General features: G+C 32.5%; 1 long non-coding RNA gene across 2 annotated transcripts; it reads right to left on the minus strand.

The window, feature by feature from the left end:
• Positions 1-64: 64 nt before the first annotated feature.
• Positions 65-6,039, minus strand: LOC147402075 (uncharacterized). 2 transcript variants are annotated; one of them, XR_015178790.1, is made up of 5 exons: positions 5,561-6,039; positions 5,317-5,476; positions 1,299-1,554; positions 580-687; positions 65-239 (listed from the first exon to the last, which is right to left on the minus strand). It is a non-coding gene; the product is annotated as an uncharacterized LOC147402075 (long non-coding RNA). The 2 variants fall into 2 exon arrangements; XR_015178791.1 differs by lacking the exon at positions 1,299-1,554.
• Between the last annotated feature and the right edge of the window lie 4,174 nt (positions 6,040-10,213).

Genomic DNA, 10,213 nt, shown 5'->3' on the forward strand with positions numbered 1-10,213 from the left:
AATTACTTAGTAAATCAAATTAGTTAAGAAACAAGTACAACAAAATAATAAGTCGATTGAATTAATAGTCAATGCTTATAAATCCATGTTTATCATTCAAAAAACAAAAGCTATCTATCATGGTTGTTGTGGACACTGCTCATTGTCGGCTTTAGATTCTGTAATGAGAGGCATCGAGTGCGGCCTCTTTTTCTCTTCGACTTTGTCCTCTCACCAGATGAAGTTTGTCCAGGTACCATCTGCAAATGTAATGTGCAACAGAATGTTCAAAATGGAGTATAAGTTTACGACTACAATAAGATACAACAGCTCAAAATTAGTGTTCTTCAATTTAGATTTTCAGCTATATTTGGGTACCAATTTGTTTCTTGAGTCAATTAGTATATCCTGTACTTGACAAGAAAGCCTACATTCACCTATGATAACATAGCTATCTACATAGTTCGAATGCTACTTTATACAAGTCAAGATCATAACACTCAAGATTCAAATTTCATGATTATTCCATGCTATATAATTCGGGAGATGTATTTAAAAATAATTTTTTTACAAATGTGCAATCTCAAACACATATCTTACCCCTAATCGATAAGATCCGAATGTAAATATAACAGCATTTGCATCCTGAACCATCTGCTCATTGTACCCTTTTTGACAAGTCAAGTGCTTCACCCAAACTCTTACAACCTAAAACATAGAATAAACAGTAATTAAATGTTTCAAGAAGTGGAAAACTGAAACTTCCAAAGCAAATTGAAAAATAGTATGCAGAAAATATAAACAGCTTTGGAGAACAAATGGTGCACTTATGGTCACATAAAGTGCAAATGTAAAGTGTTTGAGTCCTTTACAAATCCCCTCTTTACAAATCACTTGATAACACAAACAATGGTTCTAATTGCAACAAAGTACCTATAATAACAGCTATAGATAAGCTTCTACTTATCATTCAGCAGGAGAGTATTTTCAATTGTCATTTATATGTTATTTGGTAGATAATATGTTAATTTTATAAGTAAAATAATTATAAAGATTTTGTAATATTTTTCACATTCGATTAGTAGTTATGGTTCAAATTTTCTAAGGAACCAAGTCAGAACTGTCCATTGACACCCATTTCCCAACATTTTCGAAATAAAAAATAAAATTTGGTTGGGCAAAGGGTTTTGGATTCGGGTTCAATTCGATTTGCAAAAATTAAGACCGAACCGAAACAATTTTGTTTCGGAACGATTCGGATAAGAATCGGGTTCGATCCATAATTTCGGTTTCGGTTTCGGTTTTTTACCGATACCTACCCAAAAGAGGCTGTTTCTGGATTCAAAGATAGATAGAGATATCCACCTCCAGTCCTCCACTCGCTCTGTCCCCTCTATGAATGGCTCGTATCTAGCTGTATAAAAAACCCTGAATGGGGCGTCTTCAATTTCGATGTGTGTTCAACTGTGTGCATGATTTCTACACTTTCTGCACTAGTTCTATCACAGGCTGCACTTCGATCCCTTGTTGGGTTCTACTTCTACCTTGGTACCATTGTTGATACATATCGAATTTCTTTCTTGCATTCTCGCATAAAAGCACAAGTCTTCAATTCAAATCAAGTGACACAAAACATGCTAAGAACAGAACTTACATTCAATAGCAGTGTTCTATCTTAAATTGACAATCTAGATTAGAGATTAACGTTGGAGTGTTAAAGTAGGACATAATACAAGAATATTTCATATAGAGTATACTACAAAGAGGAAGAAACACTGAAAAAAGGAATGCAATATAACAGTCCCTCGTTGGGTCCCCAAAAATGCAATATAGCATAAAATGGGGTGCCACCAGAACTTGGTTAGGAATGGGACACCTGACTAGATCCCTACTCAATAACCACATGAGGAGATAAATTATACTAAAAGAAAGTTGCCTCGGGGTTTAGTGTCCATGATATGGTATGTGATATGATTAGAATGATTGCCAAGGAACCTATACAGACAAATGGTGGCAGAGGTGGTGATGCTTCTGGGACAATGGGTATGTTTCCAAACCTTATTTTTTGGTGCTATCATGCACTTTAGGTGCATTTTAGAGAAGACCCACCACATGACACAATTTAGTTATTTATTTTTAACTTTAATATTTTTTTGTGTGTGTGTGTAGGTGTGAGGCTTGTGGTTATGGGAACCTATACAGCCAAGGCTATGGAACTAACACAACAGCTCTTAGTACTGCCTTGTTCAACAATGGGTTGGCTTGTGGATCTCGCTATGAGATTATTGGAGGTGGTTGTTAGTACTAGTTATATATGAAAATAAACACAAACATGACTAGAGCCTAGAGAGGTAAATCCATGAGTCCAAACACTAACATGACGTGTAAATAAAAATAACAATTCAGAAATAAAAAAGAAAGCAATAAGTTAAAATTGAAAGTAAATTACAATCATTCTTAGAGCAAGATATTTGAATTTCTTACATAAGAAATTGAAAAATACAAGAAGGATAAAAATCAGAAATTTGAAAAGAAACACAAACCCATATCAGAATTCAACAAAAAAAAAAAAAACACAAAGAAACTTTTAAATCTTACTCTTTCTTTCACTGAAAAATATACAAGAACAAGAGAGTAAGATTTAATTTAAATTAGATCTTTGGAGAATGGAGACAGAACTCTGATTTTTCGGAAAAGAAATAATTATATAGCCGGTTCCCCTTTTTTTCTTTGTTGGGTTTTCTTCTTAGTTTTTAAAGAGAGAAACGGGTTCTTTAGGTAAACTGTATTTCTATTTCCACGCGTCACTGTTTTATTGTTTTTATGATACAATGGTTGAACACTTGAAAAAAAGCCCTTTCAGATGATCTAGCTGTTTACTAACACCTATTTTGGCAGTTTCAACTTTCAAATTCTAGTTGGAGGGAAATTCTAATGTTCAACATCGTTGGATATCCAATGCCCAGCGAAGTCCATTAAACAAGTACAACTAAAATCAAAATTAGAAAGGCGTTTGGATTTTGGAGCATGCCGGATCTTCTTGGGAGGACACGAAGTTGCCAATTTTGTTCGTCTTCAAAAGATTACTGTTCAATTTGGGAAAGTCTCATGTACCATAGACCATAGTAACTATTTGAGTCATGATACTATGACTCTCCCATGTGGCATACTCAGAATACTCTCCTGACATGGCATGTGCTAGAACTATATCTAATCCCCATAAATATGTGCAGAACAGCAGTTACAATACCAATTCGGTTCAGACCAGACCTCCCACTTCAGCTGCAGTTATATATGATTTGAGAGATCTTACCCGCAACTTCCCAATGTGGAAGATGGTAGCATTACATGATATAGAAACTCTCTCTTGGGCAAGGGCAAAGAGGGTAAGACTAAGTTTGCCTTCAAGTTCTAAATACAGGACACCAACCAAGGGACATATCTCTCAAAACCAAGAGAAAAGCCACAAACCTAAAACAGTATGTCAGGCAATTGGAAAATGTAAGTCCAACAAAGAACACAACCCAACAATGTCATGGAAATGTCAAACCAATTAGATACTACCCCATCCAAGAAAATGTACACTAAAAACATCTATGGACAGAACATAGAAGGAGGTACAGTAAGTAGGGATTCATGATGACAAAGTATGTATGTGACACCATAAAAACTTAAAAAAACTATTACTTTTGGATATAAAAAAAAGTTCGTTGACAATTGTTCTTTGTTATGGCCTATGTTTATTGAAGTATAGTTGGTATTTTTAGTTGGAAAGTTGGGGTTTGGCAAAGTTATTATCAGAGTTTGAAGTTGCAACAAGTTGTTAGTGACTTAACAAGTTGTTAATTTCGAACTGAAGACATTTTCCTTTGAAGATTGAAGGAAACAAAATTAAACTTCCATGAAGGTCCATAGTATTAAGATCAAAATGTTATTTTGAGTGGACTTGGAGGGGAATCAAAATGTTTGAAACCTCTGCCTATATAAGTCTCGTTGTAGTAAGATCTCCAAAATCTGAAAAACTTCAAGCTCTGATCATGGTTTTGAGTGTTCAGTCGGTCAATAATAGAACCATAGAGCTGTAAGACCATTTGCTGAAATTTCAGTTGAGGTCAAGATTGTTGGAATTTTGGGTATTGTTCTATTTCCAATTTTATAAGCCCAAGGGTCGTCATCATATATACGGGTTGGAAACTCGAATCCATTTTCACTATCAAATATGTCAAGAAAAATATGCTTCATCGGGCCATTTTCAGATCATTTTTTCCTTCTCAATCCAAATCCTCTTCTCACCATTCTACTAGGGTCATTGTCAGTGGTACTTTCCACCACCATCCCACATGTGCTCATTTCTACTTGGCAGCCATGTGTCATAACAACAGTCACCTGCTGCCATTTCATATCCACAACAGCTTCCACCTTCCTATTTAATGTGTTTGAAAGTTATACCTCTACATGACAAACTAATCTGCCAGTAGGATTGGACAATAAGTTTAGTACATGTCAAGCAATTTTGATTTATAATTTGTACGACGCGTTACTAAGATAGTAAAATGGTGGGGTGTGTGGCACAAATATACAACTTTGTCAGTGCTGGTCATGAGTAAGTATGGCTCAAGTTGCATATGTGATCATATTACGAAGTGTTAGCAGTCAATGAGACACAATGGTTAAATTGTATTAAAGGAAGTACACTGCAATATAAAATCACCCAATAACTATAATATAACTAAATAAATGATTGGAAACCATGCCATCAACACATGTGGACTAAGCACTGCATTACATCCAAATTCAGGACAATAGTTGAAATACATTAAAAAGATATATATATATATATATATATACAAAGGAAGGGGGTTTAGCCAAATTAAAGAACAATTCAAAGCAAACTGATTATCACAAAAAACAGTCTACATATATCAAAATTAAAACATCATGGGGATGAGATCAGAACTATGCTTGACAAGAGGTGTACCATCTAAGATTAGATTGAAATACTTTGATTACAACCTAAACACCCTGTTCTGAGATCCTATTGTCACAACGGGACCTTGCTGTAATAAGCATGGATGACAAGATAACTCAACCTATGATACATAGGTTGGATCTAACCTGAACTAATACATGGAATTGAACTGAACTTCCATGGTTTATAAAACATATCAACTAAAGTTTCATAAACCAGGTTTCCATGCATGAGGTTACCATCATGGGAAGTGATTGCATTGATGCCAACAACAAAGACATAGTACCTACTAATCAAACAAACAAAAAACTCTCAAATCTACCACATTTCAAATCAATTACACAGAATTTGGAGTTTCAAGATTGTACCTACTAATTGAGTAATATTGTTTATCTCGATCTCTAAAACCAGCAAACTTAGCTCAAATTCAAGCAAGCTCTATTGAAAATGTCCCCCAAATGTCCTACAGCAAACATAGCTCAGGTTCAAGCCATCTTTGATAAAAATCTCCCCCAAATGCTATAAAATCTGCAAAAAAATAATCCTAAATCATAAATCTATCGAATTCGATGGGAGAAAGAAATAGAATAACTCTTATTATAAGAATCATACCTCGTTCTGCGATTTGGATTCTCAAAACCTCAAAGAACTACGAAATCTGCTATTTCGATTCTCAAAACTTCAGAGAATGTGAAGAGGAGATGTGAAGAGCAGATTTTGATTCTCAAAACTCCAAAAACTGTGAAGAGGAACTTGATACAGAGAGAGAGAGAGTGATTTGGATTCTCAAAAACTCAAAGAACTTCAAAATCTGCGATTTCGATTATCAAAACTCCAGAAAATGTGAAGAGGAGCTTGATACAGAGAGAGAGACCTATTCGAATAGTAATAGAAACCCTAGATGTAGAGGAGCTGTGATGAACTTGATAGAGAGAGAGAGGTTTTCACAAAATCTGTTGATACAGGAGAGATAAGTTTTCCTTTTATTTTTTGTGCGAAATTTCGGTATTTGGCGCGCAAGCCGTGTTCTACAGTGGCGCCTATTTTGGCCGCCGCTGAGAATGGGTCGCTAAAAAGCACTATTTTTGTAGTGTGAGAAAAAGATTTGTAATTCTAACCCATGCCACATCAGGGGCGTATGTTAGAGGGGGCATCAGAAAATCACGTCTCTATAATATAATAAGCAAGATAGATTTAATTAAGTACATGGTTAAATCAAAGGATTGCTTGGTCACACTATTGGTCACATCATATCGTAGAATGTTGCACTTGAGATATAAGGTTCTAAGAACAATTCTTATGAATTTTGATTTTTTATACAATCATTAATCTGTTCATAAAAAAGAATTAATTTATTCATAAAGAAGTCATTAATCTTCATTCTAACTCCTAATTAAGTACATGGTCAGATAAAGGATTTCATTCGGAGAGAAAAGAATTAAAAAAAAGAAAAGGAAAAACTGACCTATTTTACTCTCCATTTCTTATCTTTTTTTATTTTCAATCCAAACAGGAGAAATTGAGAGAAACTTAGTAGGCGTTTGGATAGGACTCCTTGGCTACTTCTGACTCTTGCGGGGAGTTAGAAGTCGTTTGGATGCGTTTTGATGAACAACTCCTTCGAAGAGTTACTCCACGCAAGAGCCAGAAATTACTCTTTGTGAAGAAGTCGAGAAAACCTATTTCTCAAAACTCATCTTGCGGGGAGTCAAAATCTAATGGTTCGTTTTACCAAAATACCCTTAACTTTATTAATTTTCTATGAAAATATTCCTAATTCATTTGCCCTTAAATCAAATGAAAGAAACATTTATTAATATTAAATTTTTTTTTTTTTTGAGTATAATGGATTTAAACACATTATTAATATTTAATATTTAAAATATTATATTATATTATATTAGTATTTATTATATTATATTATATAATATTTATAGTTAAACACATTATATTAATATTTAATATTAAAATATTATATTATATTATATTAATATTTATAGTTAAAATGTCAAAAACAATATAGTTTGAAGGCATATTATGACACTAAAAGACAGTCTGTCAATTTTTTTTTAAATTTTGAGTATAATGGATTTAAACACATTATATTAATATTTAATATTTAAAATATTATATTATATTATATTATATTATATTAGTATTTATTATATTATATTATATTAATATTTATAGTTAAACACATTATATTATATTAATATTTAAAATATTATATTATATTATATTAATATTTATAGTTAAAATGTCAAAAATAATATAGTTTGAAGGCATATTATGACATTAAAAGACAGTCTGTCAATTTTTTTTTTTAATTTTGAGTATAATGGATTTAAACACATTATATTAATATTTAATATTTAAAATATTATATTATATTATATTAATATTTATAGTGAAAATGTCAAAAACAGTATAGTTTGAAGGCATATTATGACACTAAAAGACAGTCTGTCAATTTTTTTTTTAATATTATGTCATACTATGTCAAAAATAGTCTGTCAATTTTTTTTAAATTTTGAGTATAATGGATTTAAACATATTATATTAATATTTAATATTTAAAATATTATATTATATTATATTAATATTTATTATATTATATTATATTAATATTTATAGTTAAAATGTCAAAAACAATATAGTTTGAAGGCATATTATGACACTAAAAGATAAAAAACAGTAACTGGTATAATATAAGGGTATTCTGGTCTTTTTTCTAGAAGTCATGAGAAGTCATGAGAAGTCAGTATGGTTCCCAAACAGACTTCCAGCACAAAAGTACTTCTGCCAGTACTTCACAGAATTGATTGCCAAACGCCCTTTCTACACAGAATTACTTTTCCAGCTCCTCCATAGAGTACTTCAGCTCCTGTTATTTGGAAGAGTAGTTCTGCTCCTGGTATCCAAACAGGCCCTTACTTTTTTTTCATTTCTTTCCATTTCTCTCAATCCAAACATACCTACATTCTTATTTAAAAATATTGGATGAGTGATTTTGATTAATGCAACAAGTTAATAATTTCTACTCATAACATATTAACAGTTTCCCTTTACGGTTTACAGGAGGAGGAGGAGGAGATATATAATTTGAAGGTAACTAAAATCATTGACATGGGCGTGGAAAGCTCTAGCACAATTGACCATGTCAAAGAAAAATTGTACCAAACGGAAGGTGTTCCTGGAAACCTTCAGCGGTTGTATTTCAATGGAAATTATCTCGAGAATCGTCTAAAATTGGTTGATTATGACATAAAAAACGGCTCAACAATCCAAATGATTCCCCTTCCAGGAGCTAGAATACAAATACATATACATATACATATAAAGCTATCACCGATTAGAAATACTAACATTTTACTTGATGTGAACGATGGGGACACCATTCATAAGGTCAAGGCCAAGATTCAGGATGAAGTAGGAATCCCTACGCAACAGTTGATGTGTAGACCATTTGAGCATCTCGATGATACTCGTACCATTGCATACTACAATATCGACAAAGTACCCTCCTTCAATCCGAAATCCACCCTTGACTTATGTACCTAAAGTTTAAAATAGTGGTTTGCTTTATGGTGTACTTGCTTTGTTTATTTACATGATTTCCGTCTATAATTCTCAAGCGTTATTATGTGATAAAAGATTTAGCAACTTTATAAGACTTTTTTTTTTTATTCAATCGTGATAATCTGACTTAACCACGTGGCATACTCAATTGACACCCTTGACGTGATACATTCCGGAACCATAGATCTACTCTCCTCTCCTCGAGATACATAACTACGGTTCCCCAGAAAAAGATGTTGTTTTAAGCATAGAATGTAGGCCCGTTGGGTGATCCGGCTCGCTATACTATATTAAATTGTATTGTTTAATATATATTTTTTTATGAATTAATAATGGTGTCCATAAAATTTATTGTACAGAATGCAATTAATTTGATAAAAAATGCTAATAAAATATTATTTTAATTAGTTTTTGTTGTTGTTATTTGGTATGCTTTTGATACAATAAAAAAGAGCTAAAAATTAATTAGGTCCGGCCCTCCAATGGCCCATATATAGGTGGGCGGATTATAAGTAGACCGATTTTGAACTATTTTCTTACTTAAGCCTAGTCGAAGGGGGCATGCCATCACTTTGAAAACCAAAAAGGGTTGTTAATGGATCAGATAAGACCCGAAATTCGATCCATTGCCATCGATAACTTTGGGTCAAGATTGATGTTTTGAATTTCAATAAAGTTTCAATCTAAAATTTTATTGGATTAGATTTGAATAAACCTTGTCCGATTTGACAAGGACTCAATACCATAAAATGTTAAAAGTATATAATTTTTTTAATTATAATTTGTTTAAATATATGGAGTTTATTTTGGTTTTATGTATCAAGTAGGGTTTGAACCCATCCAGTTGTTATTGGATCGATCCGGAATCTTAATATTAAGATTAAATAAAACCCAATCCCATATGAGCCCGGTCCAATACTTATTGGATCAGTTCCTGATCGATACAATCTTTTTATCTGATTTGTACCATGTCAACCTCAATCTGGTCTGGATCTGATCCATTGGCAATCCTATGTGTTAGAGTCCAACTAGCTTTTTTTTTAAATCTTTAAAAGGGTCTTTGGGCTCACATGCACTACAACTTTGACAAACTAACGTCACAAACTTCTAGATTTCATTAAAAAAAAACTCATATTTAAAAGAAAAAAAATTTGATATTTTTTTTTCTTGAGTTTAATCAAAGATGTTGAAAATGTACGACTACTGAACACCCAAATTTAAAATTACAATTTAATAATAAAAAAATAAATTTTTTTTTTTTAAATTCATAAAATTTTGTCATCTACCACCTCATCACATCAGATCATATTTTTGAATGCCAAAGATGATCAAATCAGGAAATTTCTTTCTTATTACTTATGTCATTTGCATCACATATCGTGGCTAATAATATCGTGGTGTGAGCAAAATATTAGTCGTCATGTATGTCTAAATCACCCTTGTTTTTGTCTTAATGGAAGCTTCCACAATCAGTATGTGGGCCAGTTACGATTAATTAAGATTTTCATCATTAAAACATATTCTGTAGAAAACCATCACCTTGGGTATGGGATATCTTTAATATTAATAAAAGCATGATAGGATGATTCCAAACAGTATGGCAAAGGTATTCGAACTTTTCCTTCTTTTAGGGGTAGTTGAGTTCTCACTTTACAAAGTTGAGGAGAAGTGTTCACTCTTCCAAAT

Source organism: Akebia trifoliata, chromosome 5 (assembly GCF_017979445.1).
Source record: "Akebia trifoliata isolate Shusen 1 chromosome 5, ASM1797944v1, whole genome shotgun sequence".
NCBI classification, from domain to species: Eukaryota; Viridiplantae; Streptophyta; class Magnoliopsida; order Ranunculales; family Lardizabalaceae; genus Akebia; species Akebia trifoliata.